General features: G+C 38.6%; 1 non-coding gene across 1 annotated transcript; it reads left to right on the top strand.

The window, feature by feature from the left end:
- Positions 1-11,598: 11,598 nt before the first annotated feature.
- On the top strand, positions 11,599-11,705 carry LOC125363745. Its single transcript, XR_007213326.1, has one exon. It is a non-coding gene; the product is annotated as a U6 spliceosomal RNA (small nuclear RNA).
- The last annotated feature ends 6,840 nt before the right edge of the window (positions 11,706-18,545 follow it).

Below are 18,545 nucleotides of genomic sequence, written 5' to 3'. Positions count from 1 at the left end.
TTGTCTTAAGGATTTCTAAAGGCACTCTTTGGGCACATTTAGATCTTTCAAAGTCACAGGCCATTTTTTGTTTTGTTAATCTTTTTAATCTTCAAATGGTTTTATGAGGGTGTTACCATTTAACATGTCCATCTATGTGTCTGCTGCATTAGTCATCCCTTCCATCATTCCCTGTCATCCTACCTGCCCCACCCTCCACCCCTCCCAGTCATAGAAAGTTTCCCACTTCTTTCTTCACCTATGTGCATTGAATCTTTATGACTGTATCCATCCACCATTCCCTTTTCCATTCTTCCACTCCTTCTAGATCTCCCTCAAACTGTGTTTCAGCTTTGTGATATTTATTTTGTAAAACTGTTGATTGATTGTGCAAAGGGCTCAAACTCCATGAAGTTTCACTACTCCCTCTACTGTACTTTAGCCAATTTGATCATGTATACATATGCATATGCCCCCATGTGTGTTTTCATGAGAGATTGTATTTTAAGTCTATGATCCACATGTGAGAGAATCTATATCCCCTTTGTCTTTAGAGACTTGTTTGCCTCACTCTGTATGATTTTTTTCCCCAGATTCCTTATAAAGGTCAAATCACAGGTAGTTTTAACAGAACTCAGGTAGCAATACCCAAGAAAAACTTTTTTAAAAGCTGAGCTCAGTAATCACTAGACCAGCCTCTTAACCTCTCCTAATATCAAGTTTCTACCACTATTTTCAAAAGTATAATTCCTAGACTCTTCCACAACCACAATCTCTACAAGTCCTTTTTTTCTGCTTTCCTTAGAGGGAAAGTTCTAGAAATTATAAGGAATATTTGATCACTTCACTTCTCATGCAGTCCTCCCTTAGCATACTGTTACCTAGTTTTTACCATTCAAAAAATTGTTTTTATTCCCCTCGACCTGTGATGACCAAAGCCAGTACCACTTTTAAATTTGGTCACTCTAGACACTTGATACTGTTAGTGGAGTGCTCTTCTTTTCTCCTCTGGCATACATCCTCCTGTAACTTCTCCATCATTCCCTCCCTCTGTCGTAACTCCCCTCCCTATCCATTTTATTGAAGGAATGTCTCAAGTTGGACTTTACTCCTAGCTTCCAATTTGGCACGCTCATCCCGTACAATTTAATTTACATTTGTGGTTGTAATATTTTCTGTACACTAGTGACTCCATAATCTATTATAGAGACAGAACATCTGTCTCATGAACCTTAAGCTTATTTTACCAGCTGTATAACAATACTGTCCACCAGATCTTCCACAGAATCCCAAACGCAAGAAGTCTAACACCACTCACTATTCTCTCCCCAAAAGCTACCTTTTCTATTTGGATTAGTAAAACCATGATCCACTAAGTCAAAAGCAGAGACCAGCTTGGCACTGCTGATCTGCCTTGGTCCCAGCTCCCATCATTTCTCTTCACAATGGCAATGCAAGTTCCTAATGGACCATCCAACTGTGGCATCACCTCCTCCTTCCCACCTTCCATCCTCAGAGGCCCCCAATGTCCACAAGTTGAAATCTGAATCCCAAAGGAAAACAAACACATTTTTCCAAGATTTTTTTTCATGCCATGTTTTGTGCTTTTAACTTTTGTGGTTTCCTGGATGATTCACAATTTTCTCTCATTTATTTCATACTATCCCTCTAGCTTGTAATGACACTGGAAAATTAATTATTTCTGCAAGAATCTATTCAAATGTTACCCTCTTGGAGAAGCCTTAGCTAGCCTCTCCAGGAAAAGTTGGATGCTTACTCTGATACTTTCTCAGAATCTTGTTCATTCTTCTATTCCATCATTGATCAATTTATTCTTGCTCTCACAGCAAAAGAACAAAGGAAGTTTGTCCATTTGTGTAGCCCCCGTTCAGGGGACCATCTCCCATACATGATAAGAGCTTCATAAATGTTCTTATTCACAATAAGACAACACAAAAGATGAAGATGTAATTTTCTACCATTCGCAAATGATGCTTGTCTGTGTTGTTTCTATTTTCAATTTCCATTTTAATTCTAGAGAAGTATAAAGACTATTTCTCTCAGATTTAGTTATTTTTCCTGTCAAAGGAAGATTTTAGTTGTTTGAGGCTCCTTTTGGAGGAGTGTATGTTCTAGAGTCCAAAGTCACTTTCCTTTAGTTCATCAATAATCACATGCTAGAGGACACTCCTCATGTGGAGCCTTATACCCCAAGGAAACACTAATGAGCCTTTTTCTGCTTTGCAAGTTGAACAGATAACATCACTACCATCAGTGGATCTTGGTGTAGAATTTTGCTAACCAAGATCAATCTCAGAGAAAATCACCCAGGATGCTTTTCAATAATATGTAGCCCACCCAGGTCTGAGCTCCACAAACACCTCTGTGAGTCTCAATCTGTCAGTAAGTTCTTATAACCTATAATCCTTCAGGTCTCCTGATAGCATAATCGTGTTCCAAAGTATCCAGCCTATCATCTAGTGGGATCAAACATTATTCTACTACAAGACTAAAACTCCTTATTGAATCAAATGTTTCTTCCATCTGGATTAATATACCAGTAAGAATTTATTTGCCTTTCCTTTTCAGAATAGCTCAGTACCTGGCATAAAGTAGCTTCTCAGTGTACATGTAGTTACATTGACTGGATCTTAAAGTTCCATTATATAATACAGTAAGTGCATACATAACCCATTCCCACCTACTTCCACCCCTAACAACTTCCCACATTTACACATTTGCTTTCTCACATGCATTATTTTGTATAAATAGTTTTCTCATTGCTACAGACATTTGTGTATTTTCTGTTTTTGTTTCTGTGTTCTACACTGTTGGGGATCAAACCCAGAGCTTTTTTCATGCTAGGCTAGTGCTTTACCACTAGACTACATCCTCAACCCTATTAGAAGCTTTTAATCACACATCATGTTTAAGGAAGAGGGAAAACTGGACTGAGTGCTTCCCAGAAGATAAGCCCAAGCCATATGGTTTAGTATGGGAGGACATGACACTGAAATCTGGAGGTCATCTCATACTTAGATAGACAGAATCTTTCTCTATCAAAACACTATGTTCTTTAAGTCAGTTAGGTTGCCAAATAAGTCTCCCAAACACCACAACCTGAATAAATTCTTTGTGTGAATGCCAGTCCTGGGGCTTGATCTCAGGCCTAGGTACTGTCAATGAGCTGTTTTGATCAAGGCTAACACTCTACCACTTCCAGTTAATTAGAGCTGAGAGTCTCACAGACTTTCCTGCCTAGACTGTTTTCAAACCATGATCCTTAGATCTCAGCCTCTTGAGTAGTGAGCAATTTATTTTATTTTATTTTATTATAAAGGTGATGTACAGAAAGGTTACAGTTACATAGGTAAGGTAAGGAGTACATTTCTTGTCAAAGAGTGTTACCCACTCCCTCGTTTTCTCCTACTCTTCCTCCTCCCACCAAGTCACCCCCCCACCAAGTTGTATCGCTGTTTCATTGGTTCACCCTTTGTCCTTAGTCTCACCATTTTGTGATTTCCCTTCCCTTCCGCAAATCAGATAAACATATATATATATATATATCATATATATATATATATATATATGAGATACAGGGTTGAGTAAATTTTTTGACATCCTAAATTTCAAGGTTTGGAAATAGCTATAACAAAATATATTTGTCCATTTTTCTAAACATACTTTAGGTGTCTTTTATTTAAGTATCCTATATTTGGTTTATGGTTTCTTTATTTCTATGTACACTATATTTTCTGGAATATATTATTTAAGGGATAATTTATACTCTGCTTTGAGGTTTTATTTCCCCTAGTCAGCTTGGGCTGCTATAACAAATTACCATAGAGTAGAAGGCTTAAATGGTGGAAATTTATTCTTCAGTTGGAGAGTGGGAATCTGCCACTGGGATAAAATCTAGTCAAGGCCTTCCTCTAGGCATGCAAATAGGCACCCAAGAGGGGCACCCTGCCATGGTGGACAGCAGAGATGAAAAACAGGTCTCTCATGTCTCCTCTTATACAGACTTGAATTGCATCCATGAGAGCTACATCAACATGATTTATTGCTTTCCAAAGACCCACCTCCTTTGAAAGAGCTAGGATTTCAACATCTGAGTGGAGATATCAACTTTCAGTCTACAACACAGTTAAACCAACTCCGTAAAAATCCAACGAGTAAAAAGAACAAAGGTGAGAATATATAAAAAGCAGGAAAGAAATCCTAATGTAAAAAACAGGATTCGCTGTAATCTAACATAGAGAAACTTAATGCCCATTACAGACAGAAAGCAGGAAACAGACCTCTCACTCCCTGATGAAAAATTATCCCCGCTAACTCATGCTAGACTAGAGCCCCCTTTGCCTTCAATTTAACTTCACAAAAGAGTTTATTTGTCTCTCTGCCCTTAACCTTTTGAGCCAACTGGATATTAAAGCATCCTAATGCTTGTCCTGAAATCAGGAACATTAATGTTGCAACAAAACATCTGGGCATTTGTCGTTATCCTCAAAGGTTGCTCCAATTCTTCTCTCCTTTCTTTGTATTTATTACTTGCTAATAACTGCTAAAGAATTCTTTCCTTTCAAAATGACATTCTAAGATTGTACATAGTGACAGTTAAATAGGTATTATAATAACTGCAAACCTCAAATCTTCATTAAGGAAAAATAAAGGAAAAGAAATATGATAGGACATGTAGTTTTAACTACTTTTAAAAAGAGAAGATGCAATTCTAACATCTATTAATGACTGGGAGCAGGGGGTTGCCTAATACATTCTTTTTTATGTTTGCAATATTCATAACTTAAAATTGAAAATTTTTAACTATTTCAACTAGACAAACCAAATTGCAATAAAACTTAGAATTTCCTACCCTGAAAATTTCTAGTTCTTGTACTGTCAAACCCCATGTCTAGTTAAATGTTGTTTTTTCTTGTTCTTTTTTTTTATCTTTTTTTTTAAGTTTTTATTTTTTCTTGTTCTTCAATATCACTCAGCTGCACAAAAACCATGATACTATTTACTGGAAACAATACAAAATCACCCAAAACCAGTCTAGCAAATTGCTGAGTATAAGCAAAATGTTTTTTTATTCCTCCACTTTCACCAACTTCTAATCATATTACCCAGCCAGGTTATCCCACTTTCTACTTCACTCAGATCTCAACATCCATACCTTATTTCCTGAAAGACCACTGGAATTTTTGTTGACTTGTCTTAAGCTTTATAAGCTTCAAGGGGGCTTTTCAAGGTAACCATCTTTCTACCACACTTCCTATTATATTCCAATTTTCCTAAGAATTCCAGGTATGGTATATGCTTATAGCTTATTCATGGAACTAACAAGACTACAGTTGTATTAAATTTTTAGTGTGGCTTTTATGTTACATCTGGCCTGGTGGTGTGATGAACAGCCCCTAATCTGACAGACTGCTTACTTCCTAGTCCTCACACCTGAGTATAGAGGATTCTTTTTCAGTTTTCTTTACTTTTTTTTCATTTCTTTATTGTCAATGTGATGCACAGAGGGGTTACCGTTTCATATGTAAGGCAGTGAGTACATTTCTTATCCAACTTGTTATCTTCTCCCTCATTTTTCCCCCACCTCCCCATTTCCTTCCCACTCATGAGTTGTACAGTTGGTTTACACCATATAGTTTTGTAAGTATTGCTGTTGCATTGGTTTGTCTTTTTATCCTTTGTCTCTTGATTTTGGTATTCCCTTTCCCTTCCCTAGTTCTAATACACATATATACAGTATCCAGGGTACTGAAATCAGTTACAGTGGTATCAGGGGTAAAACCACAGGATAGAAGATTCTTATGAGTTGCTTCTAGCAAACAGAACACAGCAAGGGTGATGGGAAGTCACTCCCATGGGCACATTGCAACATGTAAGGCCACAACTCAGCAGACTGGAATGAGAAATTCTCCTTGTCATCTTGATAAAGCAAACACTGATGCTAAGAGCCAGGTGCCAGTGGCTCACCCCTATAATCCTAGATACTCAAGAGTCTGAGATATGAGGATTGTGGTTCAAAGCCCAGGCAGGAAAGTCTGTGAGACTTTCATCCCAATAAACTACTCCGAAAAGGATGGAAGTGACACTGTGACTCAATTGGTAGAGTGCTAGCCTTAAGCAGAAAAGCACAGGCACAGCACCCAGGCCCTGAATTCAAGTTCCGTAACTGGCAAAATATTTATTTCTATATAGTTTATATATAAAATAAATATAAATATATATTTATATATATATATTTCCATATATATGTGTATATATATATGTATATATATATGTGTGTGTATATATATGTATATATATATATACACATATATATATATATGGAATAGGAGCCCCCAGCCAATAGCCAGAATGAAGTCTGGGCTGTCAGTTACATCCTCAAGGAAATGAATTCTGCCAACAACTTGAATGAGTTTTGAAACAAATTATTCCCAGTCTAGTCTCCAGACTTAAAGACAGCCTAGGCAATACCTTGGTTCAGCCCCATGAGACCCTCGGCCTACGTCCAGCTAAGCCTTGATTCCTGAGCATTGCCAACCAGGATAATAAAGGTGTGGTATTTTGCATGGAGTTTGTGATGATTTATTATGCAACAATAAAAAAATGACACCTTATGGGGAAAGTACGTAAAACAAGACAAATGTAGAATCCTTATCCAGAGAAGCAATAACTGGCACAAATATTAAATAGAAATATTTTTAAGGAATTCCTTCTGACCTGCCACTCTAGGAAACAAGGAGAGTTGGTGGTCTTACATGGGAAGTAGCAAAGAATGTCAGTTTCACTAAACAGGCCAGGTCTCAGCCAGTGAACTTGCTGAAGCTCAGGCTGTGTGGCAAAGCTGTGTCAGGCTCTTTGTATGCATTGTTGGCCCTTTACATTCTCACCACCTACACGGTAGTTACTAGAACAATCCCATTACAGAGATAAGAACATTGAAGCATATCACTATCAAGTGGTTTGCTGAAGACAACACAGAAAGTGACAGTGCTAGAAATAACTGCACCCTGCTCATTCCACAGTCTTAGGTCTAGGACCAGTGCCGCAGTGAGGAAAATGCATCACAGAGTGCTGCCTGGGAGAAACGAGCACAAGGACCATAGAGATTGAAACTGATGGAACAATAGAGAGGCAATAACTAGCCTTTTTCAAGAGCAAGAAGAAAGGACGTACCAATGTCTTAACAAATTAAATCAATTAAACATTTTTACAAGTATCAATGAAAAAATTAAATGATCTGTAAGTGAGAAAATTATATCCTTGAACAGAAGACTTGGGGAAAAATAGCAGAAGAGGAACAAAGGATAATCAGCTCAATGTGGAAAAATAAAACCAGTCTAGAACAAAAAATGCTTTTCTGGCTAAAGGTTTTCACCAAGTAACTGCAGCTCCATCTAGAAATCCACAGTTCTGCCAGGAGCCAGTGGCTCACATCTATAATTCTAGCTACTCAGGAGGATGAGATCCGAAGATTTGTGATTTGAAGCTAGCCAGAGCATGGAAGTCTGTGAGGCTCATATTTCCAATAAATTACTCAGAAAAAGCCAGAAGTGGTTCTATGGCTCAAGTCATAGAATGTTAACGTTGAGTACAGAGGCTTAGGGACAGAGAACAGGCCCTGAGTTCAACCCCCAGGACCAGCAAAAGAAAGGAAAAGAAACCTACAATTCAGCTTTATACTTTGTTATCCTATGAACTAAAGTGTTCCCCTTCTAAACAGATTCATATATTGCCCATAAATTCTTTTACTATTCAAAAAGCTGTGAATTAGGAAGCTCCCAAATTGTCATAAACAAATGAATTGAACAGAACCTCAAGATTCTTCCCATAAACATTCTGGTGGTGAGGAGGGGTAAAACCTGTTGCCTTTATGGCTCAAGTGGTAGAGCCCCAGCTTAACAGACAGTGGCCCTGAGTTCTAAAACCAGTCCTGCCAAAATTTTTTACCTAATCTGTCTTATCAAGGTACGTGAATATACTCTATATGCTACAGTTTATCCCTGTGTCCCAAAGACCAATGTATTGAGGTCTTTGCTCCCAGTTTGGTGCTATTAGGAACTAGCAGACACCTAAGATATAGGGCCTAATGGCAGGGGAGGGCATCTGGTGTTTAGAATAATGACCTTGAAGTGAATGGTGGTAAGTCTGCCCTCCCTTCTTTTCTCTTTATAAAGTTGTTTTACCCCCATTTATTTGTTACAGTAACAGAAGCAGACTAAAAACTTTGTTATAGACCAGATGTAACCCAACAGGTAGGGTAAAAGTCAGCTATGGGTTCACTGGAAGACAAATGATCCTGGTTGGCAGGGACCCTGGGCTGTAGCCATGAGCATGGGTGAAGCTCAGTGATCACAGAAAAAGGATAACTAAAGGGGACAAGTAGGTAGGAAGGTATGAGTGTGACTGCTGACTGTAACTCCAGAACGGTTTCTACCAGGTTAGAAAGCATGCTGCCTATAGTCAGAGACCAGCCTGCACAGCTAGACAGCTCTACACAGTGGCCTGGTTTCCTGCCCTCCTCTCAATGAATTAGAATTTCTAAGAACATGTTCTTCACCAATACTACTGGATTTGCATCCTTCTGGCAAAAAGGAACCCTAGTACACTGTTGGTGGGAGTGTAAACTTGTTCAACCACTCTGGAAAGCAGTGTGGGGTTCCTCAAAAGGCTAAACATAGAGATCCCCTATGACCCACCAGCCCCATTTTTGGGCATCTACCCAAAAGATTACAAGCAAGACCACACTAAAGCCACCAGCACAACTATGTTCATCATAGCAAATTTGCCATCACCAAAATATGGAACCAACCCAGATCTCCCTCAGTAGATGAATGGATCAAGAAAATGTGGTCCATATACACAATGAAATTCTATGCCTCTATCAGAAAGAATGGCATTGTCCCATTCGTAAGAAAATGGAAGGACTTGGAAAAAATCATACTAAGTGAGCCAGACCCAAAGAAACATAGACTCTATGGTTTCCCTCACTGGTAATAATTACTCCACGTCTAGGATAGTCCTAGCAAAGATCACAATAGCTCAATAGCTATGTCCCTATGAACACATAAGATGATGCTAAGTCAAATGAACTCCAAGTTATGGAAATAAGTGGTTTATCATTGTTGTTGTTATTTTCAACATACTATGTGAAATTATGCCATTCTCTTTTGTCTTTCTTCCCCAGGATTTTACCCATGATGTCACTGTTACTGATTGTATATATGTTTATTGGAACTAGGAAAGGAACATCAAAATGGAGAGAGAATGGATAAAAGAGGAACCAATGCAACAGTAATACTTAAAAAACTATATGCTTGATACCTACTGTACCACTCATGGGGAGGGGAGAGGGAAATGAGGAGGGGGAAAGATAGGAAACAAATGAGGGAGGTGGTAACAGGTTGGATAAGAAATGTACTCACTGCCTTATTATGAAACTGCAACCCCTCTGTACATCACTTTGACAATAAATAAATCAATTAAAAATAAAAAAATGGATAAGTAGAAAAACAGGAAAAAATGTAGTACATTAATCTTATTGTGCCCCTAGAAAGCAAAGCAAAAGCATCAAGCTGTCTCAGGACATTCAGCATACAATCCTGTTTTTCTTTCACAAAAGACAAATATTGCTAAGGCATTTAAGTACTTGCAGTGGCACTGGATCCATCATCAAACGGATGCTTACCAGGTTGTCAAGCACTTATTGATTTCTGGCCTGTGTCGTATGATGAAGAACTCTTGTTCGCACAGACACTTAACCTTACTGCGCCGGTGAGTTCTCACCTGCTTAATGCCAGATGGGCAGTTGCGTGTAACTGCTCGGGATATCTGATTTGCCCACTGGACATGAAATGATAGGTTAGCAGAAAATGTGTCTCAGAAATGTGGTGTCAAAAGTTGCAAAATGCCTTTAAACTGTCCTGACTAGAGCCATGGCAGGTAAAAATCATACCATATTTCCAAGGAATCTTCATGAGCCACGTGTTTGTTGGCTGGCTCATCCTGTCTCTGGGATCCCTCACTGCTGCTGCTGCTGCTCATTTGGGCCAACATCCAAGCCTTGATCTCAAGACTTTTGATCTGTTTGCAGCCTGAAGTTTCATCTTCAGTTCCTAACTCAGCTGGACACAATTCAATCAGAAAGTCAGCCCTGCCATTGCATTACTGAAGCTGCTCAAGCCAAAGGTTAGTGATTATATCTTTATGCCAAGCACAATGTTTTAAAAATGTTTCTGACATTCTTGCTTTACCTGTTGGCCACTTTGACCCTCTTGACATTTCTTCTTCCTTTGAATTCTTCTCTTTTCCATTACATTGCTCTTTTCTTGTATTACTGCTATGTTTATTCTTCCTGCTTCTCTCCCTCTTCCACATGTTTCTTTTTTTTTCTTTGGCCAGTCCTGGGCCTTGGACCTCAGGGCCTGAGCACTGTCCCTGGCTTCTTCCCGCTCAAGGCTAGCACTCTGCCACTTGAGCCACAGCGCCGCTTCTGGCCGTTTTCTGTATATGTGGTGCTGGGGAATCGAACCTAGGGCCTCGTGTATCCGAGGCAGGCACTCTTGCCACTAGGCTATATCCCCAGCCCCTCCACATGTTTCTTGAATTAATGATTAAATGTCTTCCCCAAAACTCTAGCCTACGTCCTCAGCACTGCCTGTTTCACATCACGTTTTGCTTGGGCATCCATGCCTGTGGCGTCATCTTATAAGCTAACTCCAAATCTATATCTCTTGCTTTAAAAAAAAATTAGCTAAATTATCTAATAAACATTTCTACTTGTAGAATCCATAATGTCAATATCCACATGTTACAATCAGTTGGTTTTCTTTTCGTGAAAAACAAATCTTATTTCTGCCTTCCCCAGTGATTGATATATGTGAACACATAAACATTCAAACCACATATCCATCAACCAGGCTACAAATTCCAAAGCAGCCACCTTCTTAATAATGATCTTTCAATCTATTCCTTTCTACCTTCATTTAAGTTTTCATCCACTTCTCCAGAGAGCAGTAGTAGTGTCTAACAGATTTCTTTGCTTCCAATCTTGACTTACTCAAATCCATTTTATATCCTTATACCAAAATAAGCTTTATGAAATGCAAGGTAATCTCGTGCATAAAAATCCTACATTTGTTCTCAATAGCTTTCAGGAAGCAGTTATGAGTCCTTTTTTAAACCTGAGACTCCTATGAATCCATCTTCTGTTCTCTTTTTTGACACTGTCATAGAATTCTCAAGATATGCCCCTCTTTACAGCTATGCAAGGTATTTGTAAATCTTTGAATGTGTCTTTAAACCTCGCCATAGAATGGAATTTCCATCCATTTAACAATCCTTTTTTATTGTTTAGGTCTGTTGTTTTTCTTTGATCTTCAAAATTCTCAGCTGTAACACCTCCAGGAAGCCATGCTTAACTTACTTCCTGGTCAGACATAGTTTGTTTCTCAATATTGCTCTATCAGAGAACAAACAATTTCACTCTACCAGACTATTCTGTTTTTAAATATCCCTAAAAACAGCTGCTCATTCATCAATTCATTCTTAGTACTGGCTAAACTACCTGGCAGGGAGAAAGCATATTAAAAGTGTGTTTTAGTACTCGCTTTGGCAGCACATATACTAAAACTGGAATGATACAGAGAAGATTAGCATGGCCCCTGCACAAGGATAATAGACAAATTGGTGAAGTGCTCCATATTTTTAGTATATTTCTAGGATAGTCCTAGCAGAGGATCATAATAGCTCAATAGCTATATACATATGACCATATAAAATGATGTTAATGGAAATGAACGCCAAGAAATAGAAACAAGAGCGGTTTTTTTGTTTTATTTTAATATACTATGTAAGGTTTTTGCTTTCATTCTTTTTTCTTTGGTATATCTCCTGTTGTCAATGTTTTTTACTTTGGTTCCCTATGTCATATATATATATATATATATATATATATATACATGTAAAGATTTGGGGAAGGGAAGGGGAATCACAAAATGGTGAGACAAAGGACAAAGAGTGAACCAATGCAACAGCAATACTCACAAGACACTATGTAGGAAATGAACTTTACAACTTGGGAAGGGAGGAGGGAGGGTAAAGTGGGAGAAAACGAGGGAGGGGTTAACACTGTTCAACAAGAAACGTACTTATTTCCTTACTTATGTAACTGTTACCCATCTGATATCACCCTTACAATAAAACAAAATATTTTTTATGTGTGAACACACACACAAAGTAAAATTCTAGCTACTCAGGAGGTTGCGATCTAAGAATCAGTTTGAAGCCAGCCTGGGCAAGAAAGTCCATGAGACTCTGATCTCTAATTAACCAGCAAAAAGTTGGAAGTAGGCTGTGGCACAAGCCGTAGAGTGCTACCTTTGAACAAGAAAGCTTAAGGACAGCACTTAGGCCCTATGGTCAAGCCCCAGGATCAGCACACACACACACACACACACAAACACACACACACACACACACACGTCTCCAAACCCTCAAATTAACTTTGAACTCTCCCTCTCCAATACTCCCCCAAGATACACAATCCATTACTTGCACTATAGAACATGAATCTATAATTGTTCTTAAACTTGTTTCTAATCCTTCATTCCCATTGATAGTTTATATCATAGCTCCAAAACTATACTATTTTTTCCAATCTAGACTGTACTGTTTTCTAATCTTTTTTTTTTAATTTAGACTATTTCTTCCTTTTCTTTTTGACAGTACTGGAGTTTGAATTCAAGGCCTCTTGTTGGTAGGCTGGAGTTCTACCACTGGACAGATCTCTAAGCCTGTGTTTCTCACTGGTTATTTTTAGGATGAGGTCTTACTTCCCACCAAGGTACATGCTTGGCCACAATCCAACTACTTGTCAATTTCCCATCATTGTTGGCCATGCATTCAGCTTCCCTTCCATGGAGACAGTCTCATTCTGTGAGACTTCCCCCTAGGCTGCCATGGCACTACAATCCTCCCAATCTCAGCCTTCTACGTAGTTTAGGATAACAGATTCAAGCCACTGCACTCAGCTTTGTGATGAGAAGAGGTCTTGTGAACTTACATATCAGGCTGGCCTTGAACCATGCTTCTCTCATTCAGTCTCAGCCTCCCAAGTAGTTAGGCTTATAGATGTGAACCATCAGCACTGTTTTTGTTTCTTTTTATTAGCATACACTAGTTGTGCAAGGAGGGTTTCACTGTGACATTTCTATGCATGTATATGTTGTATCTCAATCAAACTCATTTCCTCCAACACTCTCCCGCACAGCTTAAAACAATTTCAACAAGGTTCTTGTTCTATTTCATGCATGCCAGTAAACTATGTCAGCCGTCCATATTCGTCTTCACTCATCCTCTTTCCTAGCTCCAATGATAGGTGTGAGCCACCCGTACTCAGCCCTATACTATTTTCCAATAGTATCATTTATATGATGTTTCTATTCTACATTATTGCAATAGCCTTCTACCTTTCAGTATCTTTCCACTTCAGTGCTACATAATACTGTCAAAATAATCTAAAATCTGTGTTTATAAAGTACAGTTCTGATTGTGTCACTCCTTGGCACTTATAAGAATATCAAATGAAGATAAAATGTCACAACTGAAAATATTTTTGCAGCTCACAATTGCTTACTTAATAAAACCCAAGTGCTTTGTCATGGTATTCAGAGAATTACATGATCACAAAATTACTGGAAAATGAACTTAAATATCATCTTGTACTGGGCTCCCACCAAGCTTTATCCCAAAACATCCTCCCCTGCATTGTTTATCTCAGTACCTTTAGCATGACTTACATTCAGTTAGATTATGCCAGTCATATTTGTGACATTTCTGCCTCTATGACTGTTCTAAAACTCTTTCCTGTGCCTGGAGTGCCTTCCCTTAAAATCTGTCCAAACAGACTCCTATTTCTAAGTTCTAGGTCAAATGTCCTCTCTTTTCATGAATGCCTCTGTGATCCTTCCAAGTTCAAAGTCATCTCTCCTCAAACTTGACAATTCTGCTTTAATCCTTTCTTTAGGCATTAGGACATTCTAACCCATGCTACAAACACATTGTGACCTTCTCCTTATAGTCACTTTGCTGTATCTGTTTTCCTGCTGTATATTTTGTCCTATACTTTAAGAAAAGAAATTACACTCTAACCTGTTGTTTTCTTGGCATATTTTAATGAAAGCATTGATAGATGTGAAAATTATACACATTTCAATCAAAATTTCAGTTTAGCCACAAGCCATGAACATTAATTTAGAAAAATATAGTTCTGAATATAAGTTACTAACTTTATTCAATAAATATTTTATAGCATCTACCATGTACAAAGGAAATTATATATCCAATACCTCATGCCTATAATCCTAGCTACTCAGGAGGCTGAGATCTGAGAATCTCAGTTCAAAGCCAGCCAAAGCAGGGAAGCATATGAGATTCTTATCTCGAATTAACCACCAAAAAGCCAGAAATAAAGCCATGGCTCAAGCAATAGAGTGCCAGCCTTAAAGCTAAGGGACAGCATCCAGGCCCTAAATTCTCTCTCTCTCACTCCTCTTTCTCTCTCACTCCTCTTTCTCTCTCTCTCTCTTTCTCTCTCTCTCTCTCTCTCTCTCTCTCTCTCTCACACACACACACACACACACACACACACACACACACTAGGTCAAGTGCTTTGGAAATATAAAAGCATAACTCTATTCATTAAGAAGTACATAGTTGAACAAGAGGAAGCTAAGTTTTACATAACTAACACCAATGCAAATGCCATATGAGAAGAAATCCTCTGTAGAGATTTAAATAAGTGAAAAACCAGAAAAAAAGCTATACGGAAGACAAGGACCTTGAAGTCATTCAGGCTGGTTAGGGTCCTGAAGTCATTCAGGCTGGTTAGGGCTCTGGCTGACTTTCAAGTGTGGAGCCTCAGGAAAAACAATTAACTCCTCCAGGTCTCAGATTTCTCATCGGTAAAAGGGAATCATCCTGTTTGGCAAACATTCCTAAAAAATAGTAAATGCTCAAAAAAAAACAATGCCTTTCCTTCTTTGCTTCCCACTGGTTGACAGAGAGACCAAGAGATTAAGCCCAGCTGGAGATTAACTTTAGTTCCAAGTGCCATAGTTGTAGTGATTTCAAAATTCTCGCCACATTTCAAAAATAACAACCCTAGAAGAAGGTAAAATGAAATCACTGGTAATTAAAAGCCACTGTTCTGGGGCTTGAAAATAGCCAGGGATGAATCATTGAAAATCCTGCAAATGTCTTCCTGTAGAAGATGGTTTCAGTTTGGGGTACTAAAATCAAGAGCCATTAATCTAGCGCATCAGAGTCACTTCTCCTCGGTTTATCATGATGATTAATAATTGAAGCCATATCTCACAGTTACAAATATGCTTCAGCCCTGAAGTGTTCCCAATAAATTTACCATCTCTTGCAAATGGATGTTTTACTGTCAGAACATAGTTTCTTATTCCTGTTACATTGGCATTGAGCAGTAAGGGCAAAATATCCAGTAAAAGCACTAAAATGGGTGTTTTATAGGCCTTCCACATGCCCTCATCAGGAAAGTCAACTTTTAAGAAGTAAGAGTCTTCCTGCTCCCAGTGACCTCCCTTGTCTGGCCTTCGTGGCTCAAACTTCTACAAATAAGGAGAATCCAGCATTCTTCAAGGTACAAAATTGCAAGCCCAAGGTGACACCAAACTTAATTACTTAACTGTCTTTACCAATCTGTCATTTTAACCAATGCCCTAGCTTTGAAGTAAGTACATGGCCACCTCCAAACAATCCACTCTGCCACTAAGAAGAAGAGAGATGAAATGGAGATTCAAGATCTTAATCTGTTCTCAATTACTTGATTACCCTCAGTCAAAAGTACCAAGCCAATTTAACAAGCCTTTATCACACTCTTTTATAAGCCAGTTATTCTCCTGCATATTGAGTATAAAAATCTTGTGTAACAGGGTATACCTTAAGTGCTTACATTGGAATGCTTGAAAATAAAATTAAGGAAGTGATGTTATAAGACATATGTTGTTGTTGTTAATTTTATTGTAAATGTGATCTATAGAGGGGTTAGAGTTACATGAGTCAGGTAATAGGTACATTTCCTTTTGAGCAGTGTCACCCCTCCCTCATTCTCTCCCAGGTTTTCCCCTCCTGACCCCCCTCCCTCCTACCCAGTTGTGTAATTCATTTCAAGCATAGTGTCTAGTGGGTTTCACTGCTGAATTGGTTCACCCTTTGTCCCACCATTTCTGTGCTTCCCCTTCCACTCCCCAAATCAGAAAAGCTTATATGCAAGACAAAGGGTACAGTAAGCACAAAAGAAGAGACAATTTCATAAAAAGGTGAAGAATAGTAACAACTAGGTGATTTTTTTTTTTTAATCGGAGAAAGATGGCACATGCTCTGCAGTGCCTGATGTCCGGATTGAGAAGCCAGGTTGCTCACTTGGGCTCATCACCTTCCTTTATTACGTGGGTACCACAAACAGCATATAACATAACAGCATGGGCTGAGTATAACATAACAGCAGGGTCCCTGCCTTGAAGGCTAACAATTCAGACGGAGAGACACCCTGTTCTGACACACTCCTAAATAAGCTTCAAATGTACAAGAGTGAAACCACATCAAATCTAAAGAAATAGCATCCGAAACACAGTAAATCTGTGGTGACTAAATGACCTAACTTATGACCTATAAAAATCATTTTTCTTCCATAGGCCAGTAATGTTCTTATCCCTACCACTGTGCCAAACATGCAGCTTGATAAATCAGTTTGTCCTAAACTGATAATCTTGTCTACACATAATATGGGTTTTAGTAATTTCGCAAAGTATTTTTAGTCTCTGGAAGAATTTGCCAATTCTGGGTAAGTTTTGCACAGCATTTTAAAAATATTTCATTAATTCAACAACTAACTACGGAGTTGCTGCACATACACAACACAGTAAAAGGTATTCGCAGGCAAAAATTATAAAGCTCTACCCTGAGGCATTTACTATCCAAAAAAAAAGTTTGAAGTTAAAACCTAATATTTATTACTTAGTTCTGGCTGCATGTATTTATCCTAATTACATAATAAAATGCAATCATGTTGAAAACAAAAGGGAGACTAATTTTATTTTAAGAAAGCTCTTGAGGCATAAGATTTTTTTAAAAATCAGGATGTGAGCCAAATGCCAGAAGCCAAAAATTCAATCTAAGCCATCAATACTAAAAAAGACCACAAAAGGCCAACCATAAAAGCTTATGTCTGAGGGTAAAAAGAAGCGGTAATCACAGACTATATAGAAAGGAATTGTAGTGTGGGAAATACTCTAAAACTTTATGTGTGGAAGAAACCTGAAGAATTGGACGGGGCTGGAGATATGGCCTAGTGGCAAGAGTGCCTGCCTCATATACATGAGGCCCTGGGTTCGATTCCTCAGCACCACATATACAGAAAATGGCCAGAAGTGGCGCTGTGGCTCAAGTGGTAGCTTGCTAGCCTTGAGCGGGAAGAAGCCAGGGACAGTGCTCAGACCCTGAGTTCAAGCCCCAGGACTGGCCAAAAAAAAAAAAAAAGAATTGGAGGTTGCAACTCCATGAGCTTGTACATTTTTTTTAACTTTTTCCTTAGTTTAATTTTCACAGACATAAAAACATTAAAACTGAATGGTTCCCATGCAATGTTTTGGCACACAAACAGGCCGTGTATGTTCAAATCAAGGTCAGCATGCCTGCCTCCTCCAATATTTATTTCTTCCTGATGAAAATGTTCTAAATACTTTCTTCTAGCTTTGGAAACATACAGCACATTATTGTCATCTATAGCCATCACTCAAGTGTTCAATAGAATACCAGGACTTCCTACTCCTATTTATACAAGGTAGTATATTTCTGTCAACCTCCCCGCCCCCCCTTCCTAAATTTAAATAATTTTTAATTGTTTTAAACACTGGATACTTCACAAGGCAAGCCACTGTTACTTGAGCCACACTCCCAGCATGACACTTTGCTAATTAATGGCAAAGGAGACTCTGGACCCTTTGTCAAACTCCTTAACTCTAATTAGAGAAAATACAACTGAAGACGTAGATACTTGAATTACCAGTAGGCCACCAGTGAGAAGCCACATGGTGGTAAGGGTAAGACATAATGTCTTTACACTGTATCAAACCAGAAGAGGGGTGGGGAAAGCACCCATGATGCAAAGCTCAGGTTGTCTGATTCAGCAGCACTTTTTTTTTTAATACTCAAAAGTAAACCAATAATGATACAATCAGGTTGATATTCATATGAGGCATTTGAAGTCCAGTAGTGAGGACTGGTTTAAGGGGAGTGTAGTAGGCACAAAAAGTATTACAAGGTAAGTATAAAGAACAGAAGTTTCAGAATGATCTAAATGTTTAGGAGTCTTCAAAACAGACTGAGATTCAGCAACACCTTTAAACAGCCATTCAATTATCCAGGCCCTACTTGAGGAGAGAGAATGTGTGACCCTTGGCATGTCTCACAGACATATCCTCAAGCATTTGACTCAGGCCTCCCGATAACATCAACCACCT

This window comes from Perognathus longimembris, chromosome 14, assembly GCF_023159225.1.
Source record: "Perognathus longimembris pacificus isolate PPM17 chromosome 14, ASM2315922v1, whole genome shotgun sequence".
In the NCBI taxonomy this organism is placed as follows: domain Eukaryota; kingdom Metazoa; phylum Chordata; class Mammalia; order Rodentia; family Heteromyidae; genus Perognathus; species Perognathus longimembris.
Note: the sequence above shows the minus strand (reverse complement) of the source record. Positions and strands in the feature narration are given on the sequence as shown.